The following is a 17,228-nucleotide window of genomic DNA, read 5'->3' on the forward strand; positions in this document are numbered from 1 at the left end:
TCATTGTGCTTCAAAAACCTTTTTCAAGGTTGCAAAAAGTGGTGTCTTGAATTGTGGTTGATAGCATCTGCTTCCAGTATTCCCCATCTGGTACTACAGTGCTGTTTACATAGACTTCTTTATCAAATTTCCATCATATACAAGATACAAGGATTTTTCTGTGACTTTCAGCAGGACAATTTCTTTCATTATCTGAAAATCAAGCTTTGTTCTTTCTGCTTCATACAGTACATCATCTCTAACCAGTCCAGAAAGATTCTACAGTCAGAAGGTAGCTGGCACTATTTTTGATGATGCACAGGCTGAAGAAGAATACAGCTCACTCATCCATACCCTTGTTTACTCCACATTGCTGACAGTAGTAAGATCTTGTTTTTGTCAATAAACTGGTCAGATAACACATAAGGGAATAGACGAATGCAGTAACAAGCCACAGTTCAATAGAACTCCTTTCCTAACTTAATCAATTTTAAGAAAAAAAAATTCTGATAAAACCTTTGCATCCAAGTTTGAGATGACTATTGTAGGTTTCCCTGAGAGAAATAAAGAAATTATAACATGAAAAACAAATTAGTAGTAGAAATATAAACGTAGCTTTCCTATTATATGGGACAACTCACATAAATCAGGATTGCAAGATTTTGTCCAAATTCTTAAAATCTAACCCAGTGCTACAAAGGAGCTCCTAAATTACATTTGTAAATTCTCAATGTTCATCATCGTTCCCCTCTAGGAAATGTAAGAATTTTATCTTTCATTTTACACTACTCTACTGTAGATGATAGGGATATCCCTGAGTTCTGAATCTGTATCCAGTCATGTTAAGGAAGAGTTTTCCTCGCCAATTAGTTATTTCAATAGCAAATAGTAGTGCAGCATTTGGTATGTAATGTTCAGATAAACTGAAGTTACTAAGTGTACATAGAGAAATATCTTGAGAAAAATAACAAAATGATGTAAATAATATGGATTTCCTCAGGGAAAATAAAAGGGCAGTAGATGCAAAAAATTGGTTTGTTTGAACCTACAATTACTAAGAATTTTAATATGTATTTTATTTTATTTTTCTGGATAGAATTATTTAATGAAATAAGGACTATATTACCATTTGAATTATTAAAATGAGAAACAAGTGCTTATTTGTGACCTTTTCTTGCTAACACAGAGTATTTAAGCCTGTGCGCTTCAAATATTAAAAGGAAAGGGGTTTTAGCTGATGTAAAGTTATGGGAACAGAGCTTGAAACATGACCTGATACAATAGGTGGTCTACATATTTGTATAAAGCTTTCTAGAATGTAATGTAAACATGAAGTCTTTTCGCTATACAATCACCCAGTTAAACATGTGTTATCTATAACTGGATTACTGTTCATTTAAGTGGCTCACAACACAAATGTATACTTTGTAGCATGCTGTCCTGTAACTACTAAGTACTCTGGTTTGCAAGGTGCTAATTTCCTTATGGTGCACTTGATATTTAACTAGACCTTTTTCATATCTACTAGAGTACAAGCTTGAATGAAACTCAAGATCATGCACGCAAATAAGAAAATGCATTGTATTGATATACACACAATTCTCAAACTTCTCCATTTGTACATGAAGAAGTGACCCTTTTTTTTTTTGTTCCATTGTAATTTCTCCTTATCAGAATCTCTTTACAGAATCTATTAACATCATGACCAGGGATCCAACTGGGCAGACATACACTCAAGTGAGTAAAATCATGCATGTGCATAAATATCTGAACATTTTAATAAAAGTTTTTAGCTTTAAGTAATTCTCATGCGGACACTGTTAATGATAGTGACTGATCGTTCTCTCAGAATGTAGGTACGATAAATCTGCATAGCAGGGCACATTCAAAGTTTACTAGAGGTTGAAGAGATGTATTTCAGTAGCAGAAAAGCACTTATGCAGAGCACATGAGAGTCTCACCAATGGGATTATTTATATGCTTAGAGTCTAAATTTGTTTGCATGTTTTGCTGACTCAGGACCATAGAGACATCTTATTCTTATAGTCTTGTTTTGAAATATATTGCAAGACAACCTGGCTATTTGTAATTTTGTGCTATTTGTTGTAGATTCAGAAATACTTTTACACTAAGAAAAGTCTAATTCAGAGAACTGGCTTTTTAAGACACTGTTTAGAATTCCAACGTTGCCCTGTCCCTCTCAAACTCAAAGAAAGCCTGTCAGAACACACACATGACACATACAGGTCACTGATGACATACAGTTTGATCTCTGCATTGCTTATGCGCTCAACACACCCACTTACTTCAATAGGAATTCTGGGTGTACAGGAAACAAACGATCAGGCCCATAGTTCTTAGTTTGTCAGTTCACCTAAAAACTTTCAAAATGCAAATTTTTTGTATCATCATGACTGATGTTGTTCTATGTAAGTTTTAGTGTTTCTAAAAAGATCTCATATTTATACTGGCAAGGAAACAGATAGCAGCCTTCTTTATACGATGCAATACTTGCTTACTAAACAAAGGGCTAAACTATAGAACCAAGTGCTGCAAAGCATGCTCTTTAAAGCTAACTTAACATCAATAACAATAGGTTAGTAGAGGCAAAACTTCAGAGCTGTAACAATGCTGGCATTATTTTATATCAATTTACTAAAAACTGTGAAACAAAACTCAGATTCCATGAATGAACCAAAAGGGTTGTTGCTTTATACACCAACAGCCCACACACTGTAACAGAGCAGAAGAAATAATCCAAAACACCTGGGAGGACGTTAGAAATAGCGACTTTCAAGTCTTTCTGAAAGGAAAAATGTGGCCCTTGGTAGCATAGAGATAATTTAGTCTGAAATTAACATTTCAATGTCATGAAGACAAGCCTACTTCATGGACATGAATTCCATGTTCTGAAGAGAGATTTTGCTTGGTCTCTTGGGGTTTTTACAATATTTATAGTCTCAGTTGTAAAGTTCTTAAAATTGTCAACTATTTAGCTTGAAGATACAATACATTTTGACGATTTCTGAAACACTGTCATACCAGTTTGAGCCTGATCCTACAAGGCAATCTGCTCAGACTTCAGTGGGACCCTGTGCTAGAAAGGTCCTCACAGAAAGATCTTTTGCAAGAGCATTGTTCACAGGTAGAAACACTTTTCATAACTGGGGCAATCAAAAGACAAGCCTTACAGATGTTCTGGTATCATGTCATACACAGCTTTCACTAAGTTTATTAAAGGGGCTTTGTCATGTGGGTTAGGACCCACGATTTAGAGATTGTGGGGGGCATTTAAACCAAACAAAACTGTTTTAGAATTTTAAATGGCAGTTTAAAGCATTTGTTTTAATTAGATTTATGAATCCCCTGCAGAACTAGCAACTCATACATTGCAGCACTGGGTGCTGGAACATCAAACTGATTTCGTATTTCACTGTTTAAATAATTAAATATATTAAAGTAAAAAATTGAACTTTTAAAATCTAATTTTACTGATTTAATAATCTGAGGTAGCAGTTACGGAGGAATGTTAATTGTTTAAAAAAAAGAACAGCTCCGGAGCCAGATGCTGGGTGCTGCTCTTGCAGTGCAGAGCAACCATAAAAAGCCAGTGGATCCGGATCTTGTGAATTATCTCTGGCTAGGGAATCTTTGAGGTCCACAGAGTCACCATAGCAGTTCCTGTGCCAAACCCTTTCCTCCTCTTTCCCCCCCCCCCCCCCAAATCTGCTTCCCGGTATAGAAGGGATGCAGCCAAGGGAAGGATGTCATGGTCAGGTATTCCTACACCCCCATTAAACCCTGGCTGACAGAATCCCTCACATATGTAGCACCACTGGCGTCCGAGACTGTCTGCATAAGTTCAATGAGCAGGAGCTGCACCAAAATTTTGTGCTTTTTGTTGAGGACCAAAAACAAATGTACCTGAAAATGTCTGGCCTGAAAACTAATGAAATCCAACCAGGCTGGAGAAAAGTGTTCTCCCTGCCTTAGGACTGCCACTCTACCAAAATCTGTGCCAGCCTTTATCTTGGATGGTGGGGGTAGCCGTGTTAGTCTGGTTCTGTAGAAGCAGCAAAGAATCCTGTGGCACAGGCTTCACAGGCTCCTGCCAGACAAAAAACCCTAGGATGGCCTCAATCATCCGATATTGCCTAGAGGGTCCAAATGATATTAGCGGTGCTGCTAACATACAATCACCTATCCACTTACCAAATAGCATTCTTCCAGCTTTTCCCAGTTATGCCCAAAACCATTCAGCTACTGAAATAATTCGTGGGAAACCCCTGTCTTCCCACACTGAAAATATTCCTTAAGGAAGTGTGGTACCACCATAGGCATGTGAGCATATTTTATTATCAAGCCACATCTAACCCCCACTTACAATGGCAATTCCCCAGCACTTTTGTCTGCTTCAAAGTCTCTGCTCCCGCAACAAAGCTTTGGGCATGGCACTATTAATTGATCCAGGAGTCGCAGTGAGCAGCTTCATCCAAAGGCAGTGGCAGCATCACTCCAAGAGAAAGAATTCAGGGTGGACAAAGTAACAGCCTCAAATAATCAAGTGCAGCCTCCTCATGTGGCTGTGTAGGTAGGAGAATAGCCCTGGTCTTACTACGATTCCAGCATAGAGATTGCTCAGTGTGGGACATCATGCAGTCATGTATCACATTTCCTTAGCGGCAAGAAAGGTGCAGTCTCCCATCCTCCAATTAATATACCTATCTCATAGAGCTGGAAGGGACCCTTAAAGGTTATTGAGTCCAGCCCCCTGCCTTCACTAGCAGGACCAAGTACTGATTTTTGCCCCAGATCCCCAAGTGGCTCCCTCAAGGATTGAACTCACAACCCTGGGGGGTTTAGCCAGCCAATGCTCAAACCACTGACCTATCCCTCCCCCCTCAGTCTATTAACCAGAGTTAACTGAAGATTAAGACAAGCAGCAGTCTCTTAAACAGGATGTTTCCTTGCTTCACATTTAAAGAAACATGATTATCTTGGCTTTCTTCTAGGAGAAAGCCAATGGGCAGACTCAGTTACATAGGTACTACTTGAGGGAGATTTGAGCCAAGAAGTTAAGATCTTAATCCAAATATCCTCAGAACTGGAGCATAGTATGATTTAAGTGTTTGTTTGGGCCTCTCTCTACTTATTATTGCACAAGAGTTGTGACCAGCGCCTTGGCGGGGTACAGTACAGGGGTTCTCAACCTTTCTCTTTCTGAGCCCCCCCACCCCCACATGCTGTAAAAACTCCATACCCCACCTGTGCCACAACAACTGTTTTTCAGCACATAAAAGCCAGGGCCACTGTTAGGGTTAGCAAGCAGGGCAAGTGGGGCCCCCACGAAACTACGTTGCTCAGGCTTCGGGTGGCAGGGTTCAGGGTCCTGGGCTTCAATTCTGCGCAACAAGGCTTTGGCTTTCTGCCCTGGGCCCCAGTGAGTCTAACCCCAGCCCTGCTTGACGGACCCCCTGAAACCTGCTCGTGGCCCACCAGGAGGCACCAGAGCCCTGGTTGAGAACTGCCGATATAGTAGACTTCATGCACTTTGTACCTTACAGTATGCAGCCTGACAATCTAGTTTGGTTACATCTGCATAACGCTTCTCTATCCAGATACTTATGGCCTCCTCACTGTAAACTGAATACCGGTTCTTTTCTCCTGCCAAAATATTGTCTATTCTCAAATCACTTGTAAGTAGAAGATTCTGTCAGTGATCAACACCACTTTTATTTACTGTTTTATAATGTAATAGTCAAGAAACTTGCCAGAAAAGATTATTCATTAGCTTAGGTCATTTTTTTTCCTCTTAAGTACCTTAAAGCAAATGTGATTTGCATATTTATTAAAATGCTTTACTTATTTGTATACATGTGCATTTTTAAGTAACTGTTGTAAATTAATTCATGAAAGTGAGCCTTTCATGGATACCTTTAAGATGATTCTTTCTATAGAATAGGTCAGTCAAAACAACTACTGCTGGTTATTTTAAAATAAGATTAATATAGCAATAATTAGTGCTAGCATGTCTTGGGGATGCAGGGAGAGCAGCACATATTGCACATTCTCAAGTCCATATTAAACGACAGGGAATTTTCTCTAGAGCCAAGAGATCTGACACTAGTGTCTATCTTCAGTGCACAACTGCAGCGTATTATGGTTGTCAGTTGCACAATTCATATATTTTTACAAAACACTATTATATTACAATTCAAGGCTTTACATCCGTATCATTATGACTGAATTGCATTGTAGCTAGCTGAGGCCCAATCACACAGTCTCTTCTCAAGAGAATAGCTCCTACTCATGTGAACAGCCTCACTGAAGACAATAGGACTACTCATGCAAGTAAGGACTGTTAGAGTAAGGGTTGCAAGATGAGGGCCCTTAGTTTTCACTTGACATCAATGGCTATTAGCGAGGATGGGCAGGAATGGTGTCCTTAGCCCTCTGTTTGCCAGAAGCTGGAAGTGGGCGACGGGTGGATCACTTGATGAGTTCATTCCCTCTGGGGCACCTGCCATTGGCCACTGTCAGAGGACAGGATACTGAGCTAAATGGACCTGTGGTCTGACCCAGTATGGCTGCTCTTACGTTCACACATTCCTCCAGAAGAACAAACAAACAAGATTATGCCAAAAAGCTGGCTAAGTAGAACTGTGGAGTCTCTTCCCCATTATTCTAGAAAACAGGATTTTGCTCTCAGTATTTAGGAGAGAAAGGATGCTGGACAGGGGATTTAGGAGATCTTGGCTCAATTTTGATTTCTTGTGTGACTTTGGGCAAGTCACTTACGATAATTCCCCTCCCCTCCCCCCATGACAGTACAGCCTCTCTCTTACCATTTGTCTGTCCTGGCTATTTAGACTATAATCTCTTTAGGGCAGGGCCTGACTCTTATTTGTGTTTGCACACAGCTTAGCACAATGGGGCCTAATGTTTAACCCTCCTACTAGTAGTATTTAATTTGATTGGGAGGCGGGGGGGAGAGAGAAGTGGGGACAGGTCAGTGGTTAGCCAAATAATCTTATGTAAAATGAGACATAGGACCACAGCCTCAGCTGTGCCAGGGCTCCATTTGTCATGGCTTTGATGAGCATCAAGGGTAGCTTTGAACTATCTTTGTACTCCCCTGACTGCAGGGGCTTCCAGGAGCTAGTTTTTGGCCCACGGTATAATGCAGGGAAGTCTGAGGTTCCTCTAATTTTTGCCAGTTTGTAACAGCCCCTGAGTCCTTATGTTGGCTGGGGATTACAGGAATGGAGCAAGCTATGGCCACTGGGGCTGGTGGAGGTGGCACAGAGCTAGCTACACTGGCTCGATGCCCATCTGGGATTTCCTATGCTGAGGGGAATCCTCAACTGACTTGTTACTGCAGCATTCTAACCCCTTTGCACCATCAGAATGGCATAAAAAGGGGCAAAAGGGTATATAGGATCTAGTCCATAATGTCATTAAGGATCAAATCTGTCCTAACCAACATCAAATTGCACTAAGTTTTGTAACATCTCACAACTATGAAGAAGCACTTAAATCAAAATTTTGACCTTTTCTGTAATAGAGGCATCATATTTTAATGCACAGAAAGAGAATATTAATACTATAGACTGTGTATGGCTTTAGTGTAAGCCAAAAGGCCAAATATTAGTCAGAATTGGCCCAGTCTTGCCATCCATACGTAGGCAAAATGCCTAATAATATCACTCGGTATTTTGCTTGCATTGGGACTGCAGGATTCGGGTCCATGTGTCCTTATGATTGTTTTCCTACAATAGGGAAATTCGATCTCTGTTTAGTGTTTCTCATCGATTTCCTGCCAAATGTTGCTTTGGAGACTGTAAAGTAATTTTGAAATTTTAAAACACATTTCAAGAAGCAATTCAGTCTTTTTTTTTAAACTATATTTTTAAAAAGTATTTTCTCTTCCACTCTGTGCAAAAGAAGTGATCTTTAATTAGAGCTACTCAGCATGGCACTTCTTTGTATATATTTTTCCTACTTGTTATGCCATGTATTTTTTATATTAAAAAATTAAGAGAAATTGATTTAAATCTTTTTTATTATTATTACCAGCATCTTGCAGAGCTTTGACCTATAATTTTTAGAAATGATCCTGAAATATGGAGAAATCTGATACTAAGAAATTTTTATTAAATTAGTAAAAATGTATACTCTCTGGATCAGATGAGGTACTTTTTAATGGTATATACATAAATACTGTAGCTTCTGGAATTGACACTTGGTTGATTCAGTACACAAATGAGATGATACAGCTTTAAAAAGGAAAATCTCCTAGCAGGTGGAAAAGGTGTAGCCCTGGAACTTGTACAGAACTTCCACTGGTTAAGTAAACTATATTTTTTAATTGGTTTGGTTGAACCGGTCCAAACTCCTTTGTGATCAATCTTTATAAACCAGGTTTAAATGGATTTAAAAAAACAAAAAAAACAAACACCTGTCCACTATGGAGTTGGCACTAGTTTAGCTGAATTGATTTAAAAACACACCCTTAATTAAACCGGTGCAACTCTCTGCATAGACTGGGTCCTGATTATTAAAAGGAAGCTGCAGATCTTTACTCATATGAGTATGAGTAAGATCACAGAAGCCACTGACTACTCATGTGAGTAAACATTTGCAGGATCAGCCCCTAACGGCTATATTATCCATCATTCCCCACATGGAGCTCTCTTTGCATTAAAAAAAAAATATATCTGGCCCTAAAGCTACATCCAGATGGATTTAAGGTTTGTTTGTTTTTTTTCCTTTTTTGTCTTTCAAGATGAGCACCTGTTGCTTTAAAAATCAAACAAGGATCATCAGAGCCCTCTGTAGGTGTTGTAGAACACACTGAAAATAAACACTATGTCTAATTGTTTACCTCACCCAAACTGTGTTTATTTCAGTTTCCAAATCATCCCTTGAACTTCAGAGCACTAGGATCTACAGTGACTGGAAGCCAGAGCAAACTGGCTGGCTAAGAAAACTCTTTTGCCCCCTCCCTTTCCTTCCAAGGGCAGATCCTTTTTAGGTTCCCCTGCCATAACACAAACACAACTGGCTGAGGTACTGTGGGATCACCCTATGCTTGGAAGGTCTTGCGATTACAGCATGGAAGCAGAAGTAATCTGAACCCCTAATTCTATCCAAAAGACACACACACACACGTGCCTTCCTCACCAGTACCATATGAATAGGTAGATGATGGTATAACACCTAGCTTCCTCTGAAGTGGATGCTCTGCTAATTCACCAGTGTTAGTTGATCTGTAACAGCACAATTCTGCAGCTGTTACTGACAAACTCTGAAAACTCCGTTCCTGAGTCGTAAAAACAGGATCGGTCCCTACCCAGTGTGAGATTGCTGTCTTCTCTCCCTGCAAAGGCTAAAGATGTGTCTATGAAACCCAACTTCCACTTGCCCAAGGGTGGTAAAACTTACTCTGAACTAGAGCCCCTGCATGATAGCACACAGAACAGCTTTGCCACTGAGCTAGTTTCTGCATTTTCATTTGATGACACAAAAACTGAAGGAAGGAAAAAAAAAAGACTTTATGTATCTGATCAGTACAGACGAATAACTCTCATGCTAAGGGGAAAGTCTTCAATGCCATGTGCGGAGGATTTAAATGCGCAACTCCTGTTGGCAGCAAGGGGTAATTTTGTGACCAATCCACCATACACACTAGTAACAAATTTCCCTAAGGTGTTACAGAAATTTGGGAGGGTGGGGGTAGAGCATCTTTTTAAAAAAATCACAATCCGCACCCTCCTCGGAATTCCAGTCACCACTCTTGTTCAGACAGCATGCGCTAAGCAGAAAATAATATTTATGAGGCACACAAGGTGGGTGAGATACTAGTGTTTATTGGATCAACTTCTGTTGGTGAAAGAGAAGCTTGTGTCAGAGAACTGGAAAGCTTGTCAATTTCACCAATAGAAGTTGGTCCAGTAAAAGATATTACCTCTTCTGCCTTGTCTGTCTCATATGCTGAGACCAATATGGTTACAACACTGCAAACAATAGTCTTTATAGTCAATCTACTTGCTTAGAAGACCTGATACTATCGGAACAATGGGTGCACCTAGGGTGACCAGATAGCAAGTGTAAAAAAATCAGGACGGGGTGGAGGGGTAATAGGTGTCTATATAAGAAAAAGCCCCCAAAAATCAGGACTGTCCCTATAAAATTGGGACATGTGGTCACCCTAGGTGCACCTCTGAGTTGTCTTTATTCAGGTAAAACTCCCATTGACTTAGGAGAGACTCTTTGGGCCTATATACACCACAGCTAAGTTTGAGGACCCAGTTACAATTGAGTTTAATGTAGACTTAACCCTGAAATGCATCTGCGAACCCACTTCTGTATCCATGCAACATACACAGCTCCCTGCTCTTCAGGACAGTCTGCAATTCACAGGATCAAGCCTGTAATTCTTAGAAATGGCTCTGTGCATTCTGCTGCCAGAATGGAAAGGTTTTAGGGCAAGGCCAAGAATGTAGAGATTGGGGCTACCCGAAATTCCTTTGTGAAGTCTGCAATTGCTTTATATATATATACACATTTTAATGCACTTATGATTCTTTGTGCCCGCATATGCATATTTTTGCATTCTGAATTCAAATCTTTCAATACATTTTCAAGGAGTCTTATGATGTGTAATGTAACAACTCTAAGCACAAGTGATGGTGCAGATGTTGGAAAGCTAACTCTGCAGATAGTGCTAGTGAAGGCTCTGAGTTGCTCAGGACAATAGAAAAGGCTAGATTCCAAAGGGTTAATGAAATGTAAGTAGTAAGCACACTTGGTAGCATTTTCAAATACTCAGCCATTGCCAAAAACAAATAAAAAGTAAGAAGCGCTAGTCTATGCTGAGGACTAAAATTTCGGTGTTTGAAACCAAGCCACTTTTTAGCTAGCTCATAATGCCATATTTCAGACCAAGTTTTTCAAAGACTTATGTCTCCATTGTATCAGTAAGAGCAGCATTGGTCTAAACCCCAGACAAACCAGGCTAAACACATACATGTTGGCGTACCTGAAGTTCAGCAAGAATCCACTATAATGGGTTTGGAGATTGTATGTTCTAGTTCAGCATCTCACAAACTGGGGACCACGGCCCCAGCTGATCAACTCCTCCCCCTCCCTCCCAGTGCCTCCGGCACACCAGGGAACAGCTGTTCAGCGGCATGCAGGAGGTGCTGGGAGGGAGGGGGGAGGAGCAGAGACAGGGCACGCTCAGGGGAGAGGGTGGAAAGGGGGGAATTGGAGGGGTAGGGGTGAAGCAGGAGCAGGAAGAGGTGGGGCAGGGTAGGGCCTTGGGGGGGGAAGGGATGGAGTGGGGGTGGGGCCTGGGGCTGAGCGAGAGATTTGGGGGCCCCGAAAAATTTTAAAATCAAAATGGGGGTCCTCGGGTTACTGAAGTTTGAGAGCCGCTGTTCTAGTTTATCTAGGAGCCTACACGTGATAAAATGCTTAAAGTATCTCACAGAGACAGCGAGGAGAGAAAAGTAGCACTGTTCAGTGACCATTAATTTGCGAGATATATGTTGGTCACTGATCTCATGTAAGTTTGTCAAAATGCAGTTCTGTTGCAAATAGATGGTGATGAACTAGCCTAGCAGAAGAAGCTTCCTTTGATCACAGTGAATGAATGTATGCAACTACAAACTATGCATTTCCATACTGTCATTTTTTGTATTTTGTATTGATTCAAAACCAAAAGATTTTCTAGATACCTATCATATTGCTCATGAGGGCCCCAGCCCACATTCTTAACACCCTGAATTCCCCTCGACTTCAAAGGGAGTTTTGAGAGTGTAAGGAATGAAGGATCAGGCCCTACTGTTTTCAATGCATGCTTCACTGGAGAAATATGATTAGAAGATGGCAGGAAGACATGGGAAAATAAAGAAGGTATTACAGAGAACATTAAAGTACAGGCAGTTGCTTCTTCTGTAGCACATGTCAAACCATTCTGGTGAATGGGTAACATATGTTTCTTATATTTTACCTTGCAAGAGTCAGATGTGCTGAGAACATTGTTGCTTTAAAAAGGTACAGTACAGTAACCCTGGACTACAAGTCTAAGATGGTTTTTGCTTATACACAATCTACTCAAAACACAGGATACCCATATAAAGACAGCAGTGGCGCTATTTTTGTATTTATCTAGAAAAGTATCTGCTTCTAGTGGGTATTCAGTTACAATTTCAAAAATAACATACAGAAATGTTTTTATTTTATGGATCAGCTCACTTACTAATTTTGTAGTTTTTATAAAGGTAGCATGAAAACATATTTTTCAAGTTACATACATATTTCTTAATTTACTGTGTAATATTCCCATCCCTTCTAAAGCTTTTTTGTAACATTAGCCACTGTAGTTTTGTTTTTTAGCAAAAAAAATATTGTCTGTTCTCCAATATGAAAATCATTCTTCCTAGCACTACTGTGGCCCTGATCCTGCAGCGTGATGCACACTGGCCTTGCACCAACACTGAGTCTATTGATTTCAGTAAGGATGTGGGCCAACATCTTCAGCTGGTGTGAACTGTCATAGCTATTGGAAGTATAACCATTTGTACCAGCTGACAATCTATCCCCAGCAAGGGCACGCAAGTCCATCTGCATAGGCCCTCAATGCAGTCAAAGGGGATCTGTGGAGACCCAAGGTCTCACTAAACATATCACTGCCAGAGCAGGGCCTATGGCAAAAACAAAAAGGCACTATTACATTTCTCTGCAATCTTTGATTGCCCTTTGGGTCTGACCCAGGGCCCACTGCAGTCAACGTGAGCCTTTCCAATGATTGCAGTGGGAGCAGGTCAGGCCCTTTGTCATCAGTTAATATCACAAACTTCACTTTTTAAACATGAGAAAAAGAGCTTCCAACTCTGGCGCTAATGGAAATATTGGAAACTTAATATATATTTGGAAAGTATTTGAAAAATAAATTGTCTGTCTTTTTTATACAACTTTTAGCCAAATACAAGTGTTCTGATTACTACTTATGTGGATATCTATCCGACTGTAAATAATCTTAGAATGTTCAGGTACATAAACCTGGAGGAAAAAAATGACTGTTCATCAGCTATGCGTTTTGCTAGCTATTGGTATATTGTGTATATATCTATATGTAGAGAAGGTGATGTGTTTAAATGTTGGGTGTTTTTTATTGCTGTTCCTCTAAGGAAAGACAACTTGTTTTTATTCTACTTGTTTTCTCTTTTATGAGTTAAAGGAAAAAAGCTTTCTAATTTTTTGCACCAGAAATGGATAAATAACTGTTGCTATGTGTATCAGGACATTAATTTCTGATTGAAAATTTAAAATTTAAACTGTCCGTAAGGGGCACCCCAGTTAAAATGCACTTTTCCTGTGGCACAATGTATTCTCTCTCAATGGGCTTTCAAAGGACCATTAAATGTTTACATTTCTTTGTTGCCCATTATAGTTTCAAATATTTAAATGGCTTCCCTGAAACTAGAGAAAGATCTCATGCATTACTGATATACCAGGATCCAAGAAAGGATCATTACAGTTAGATAAAATAAGGAATTTGTACAAATACCATTTTAGTGATAGTTTTCTAACATTTGGGCTCTCATACTTTGTGATGCTTCAATGTGTCAATAAATATGCTCTTGCTTAGCTAGTCTAACATCATTGTAGACCTGTAATTTACTGTTTATGGTTATGCCATGGTTTGCACTGGCTTGAATTCAGTCAGAATGCTGGCCATCCAGCCAAAATAGTCAGACTGTTACAATGTCCACAAAACATTAAATAAATGCACTTGTAATTGATTAACTACTATGGAGTATGTTCAACTATTTCATGTAATAAAAAGGCTTTGTGTATAACTTCTACTTGTAGGTTGGTTGTTTGTGCAAAGTTTAATTCTTTTACAGTACGGGACTGTAAGCATACTGAGCCCAAACCAGTCAACAGAAGTGGGATTGGACCCATCATCAGCCTGGTCATAAGTCAGATATTTACAGGTGATCTCATGGTCTACCTTGGGACTGGAAATTTGGACCCAGAGTTTTAATTTTGGCTCAGAAAAGTCACTTAGCCTCTTCCTCTATTTCCCCATTTCACATTTGTGCCCTCAAAAATACAGACCTCTACCTGCTGAGCTGAAGCAGTAGCTCCGTCCTCTCAGCATGTTAGCGGCTGTACACGTGAACCAGGCCTCAGAGCGCCTGTGTTCCAAAGAAAGCTCCTGAAATGCAACATTTAAAGTAGTAAGTTAAAGAGCAGCTTCATTAGCTTTGCCTAGAAACAGAATTGCCATACACCAGAAGAGATCTGAGATGCATTCCGGCAGGGGTACCTAGTGACGGTCCATAAAAAATATACATAGAAGCAGCAGCGTTAGATTCCCCTTTTGAACCACTGTTGTGAATGTGTAACCTAAGAACCACGAAAACTAACCTAAACACGCTGTCATTCAAATACCTTGCTGAGAACTCAATCCCAGGATAAAGGGGGGGCTGGCAGCCAGGCCATATACTTCCCCTACTCACATTTTTTTTCCTCCTGTTTTGACAGTTTTCCAACCAGATCTAGTAAAGGATTGTCTCAAACCTCAGCCCCTTCTCGGAACCAAACACCAGAAAGGTTTAGATGAGGAAGCCCCGCTCTTGCCATCCCTACAACCATCCAATACATTGCTGGCTTCCACCGACATGCTTCTGACAAGATTTCTTTTCATTTTCCAACCAGCTCCCATCCTTATAAAAGAGCTGTTTTGCTCCTCTTAAATATTTATTTTGAAACCAGGAGTGGTCAGCAATTACTGCCAATGAAAGATGGCTATTTGGTGAGCTACTTTAGAGGAAAAATCCCACTCCTGTAGGAAAAAGTTATCCACAGCGATGTGGTCCTGTAGCTGGTAGTCTCAGTAGAGAAGTCCAGGACTGAATGGCATAAAGAGCGAACTACCCCATCACTCCTAGAGCTTGTCCCTCCAGAGCAGTGGTGAGCTACAGCTGTGCAATGGGGGAGAACGGATTTGAAATAATATATCGTGCACTACAAATGCTCTAAAGCAAATGTTTCCAATTAAATTCAACTACAATAAAATAATCTTAACATACAGTATTTAAAAATGTATCATGAGTGTACATCATGTTCACTGTGTGAAATTGTACTTCAGTAGTTAGATCAGCCTCTGTCATGAAGCTGGGGGCTTTCTTAATTCTTCCTAGCTATGTGCTTTGTGGTACATTTTTATGTTCTCTCATCAAGAGAGAGACAGGAGTCAGCCTTGAGACTTTATGCTCCATTTAGTGGACAAACTCAAGGGATTACCTTTCTCTAACTACATTGCACTTTTGTCACTATGGTCACCTAGGATAGAACTCAGGTCCTTCTGCTCACAAAAGAAAAACAGCTTTGGACTCACCACACATGCCAAAGGAGAACTCCACTAGCTCTAGCAATACCAAGGCCTATGAAACACATCTATGACAGTCAACCAGGTAAAGGTCAGTGAATATAAAGAGTTAGCAATACATTATAAAGCATTATATTAATCGTCTGCTCTCCAAGATTAATGCTACAAAGTTATTGTAATACAATCCTATTTTCCAGTAAATTTCGTAGTAGAAACCTGCTGCCCTGCAAGTCACAACATACATGAAATAATTTTACTTAATAGTAACATTATTCTGGAGCCCCTAACTTGGATAGGTTTTGTTTTAGTTCATTAACTTTGACAACCATCTGCCAAGATTTCTAGCAATGCTCAGTCTGGATAGTTTGGAACCAAATTAAAATATTTGTGGTTATAAAACTGCAGTGTTGGTTTGAAGATCTGTAGCAATGCAAAAAAATGTAGTCAAACAGGAAAACATTCTGCTACCATTTTAAATCTAGCTCTAGAGATGAATGACAGAGAAAGCATTTGCACCTTCCTGAAGTTTCAGATCATTCCTCATCCTGATATTGTCAGTGATACACAGAAGGTTTTATTTATATTTGCTGGGGAGGGAACTGAGAGAGGGAGACTTTAAGCTCATTAATTATAACAGTGGACAGGTTCTGTGCAAGTTTCCCTTACATCTCTACATATCAGCCCTATCCTGCTTAGTACCCTCCCAACTCAGTCTCCTGTACTATAGTTACTCTGCTATAGTAGCCTGTTCTTCTTTGAGTGCTTGCTCATATCGATTCCAATTAGGTGTGCGCGCGCTGCGTGCACGTTCGTCGGAAGATTTTTACCCTAGCAACACTCGGTGGGTCAGCTGGGCGCCCCCTGGAGTGGCGCCGCTATGGCACCGGATATATACCCCTGCCGACCCATCCGCCCCTCAGTTCCTTCTTACCGCCCAGGTCGGTCGTTGGAACAATGGAGCGCAGCTTAGCTGACCTCCACTTCCCTAGCTACTCGTAGTTCTCTCGTTCCTTGTTGTGTATATAGTTAAAAATTTTATATAGTTCAACTTAGTTTATCACTTTATAGTATATTTAATATAATATAGTTAAGAGGGGTTTGGGGAATAGCCCCTTCCCCACACCCGGTGCCGGGGCCCATGCCCGGCTCACCGGGTTTCAAACCGTGCTCGGCCTGCCGCAAGCCGACAGGAGACCCACACAGCTCCTGTCTGAAGTGCCTTGGGGAATCGCACCTGACAGCTAAGTGCCACATTTGCAAGGCTTTTAAGCCAAGAACAAAAAAGGAGTGGGACATTAGGCTAAAGCAGCTCCTCATGGAGGCGGCTCTCACCCCTCCGCCTTCGGCACCGAGCGCTGGTCACTCTTCGAGCAGAAGCACCTCCTCGGCACCGGACCGCCCCGGTACGGCCAAGGCTCCTCAGCACCACCCGTCGCCGGCACCAAGGCCGGCTCGACGCCGCTCCCTCTCCCCAAGGTCGAGAAAGTCTAAGACTCCTGCTGCTTCCGTGCCACTTGCACCGCAGCCAGGAAGCTCGTCCAAGTCAGACTGCCCGGTGCCGACACCCGCCGCGGCACCGACGACGTCGGCACTGTCGATTCCGGTCCCACAAGGGCCGTCGAGTCCGGTGCCTGTCAGCTCCCCGGCTAGACCCGTGGTAGAGCTTACAATCCCATCCACGCCAGAGACGTTCTCAACGGCGAGGGATCTGATTTCAATGACAGAGTCGATGCTGCCTCCGCCCCCGGCACCGCCGGTGCGGGTGATACAGTCTATAGGCAAGCCGGCCTTGATATGGCCACCCTATGTCGGCACAGCAGACCGGCATCATTCAAGATCACGG

General features: G+C 41.1%; 1 protein-coding gene and 1 long non-coding RNA gene across 2 annotated transcripts in view; one reads left to right on the forward strand and one right to left on the reverse strand.

Moving 5' to 3' along the window:
- Positions 1 to 1,009, forward strand: part of ZNF704 (zinc finger protein 704) — a 163,694-nt gene extending 162,685 nt beyond the window's left edge. Inside the window, exon 10 of the mRNA XM_045004454.1 lies at positions 229 to 1,009. The gene's annotated coding sequence lies outside the window, so the exon portion shown is untranslated. The remainder of the gene's footprint in view (positions 1 to 228) is intronic.
- The window catches only part of LOC123363472, a 59,272-nt gene that overhangs the window by 15,757 nt on the left and 26,287 nt on the right, over positions 1 to 17,228 (reverse strand). The window lies entirely within an intron of this gene.

This window comes from Mauremys mutica, chromosome 2, assembly GCF_020497125.1.
Source record: "Mauremys mutica isolate MM-2020 ecotype Southern chromosome 2, ASM2049712v1, whole genome shotgun sequence".
In the NCBI taxonomy this organism is placed as follows: domain Eukaryota; kingdom Metazoa; phylum Chordata; order Testudines; family Geoemydidae; genus Mauremys; species Mauremys mutica.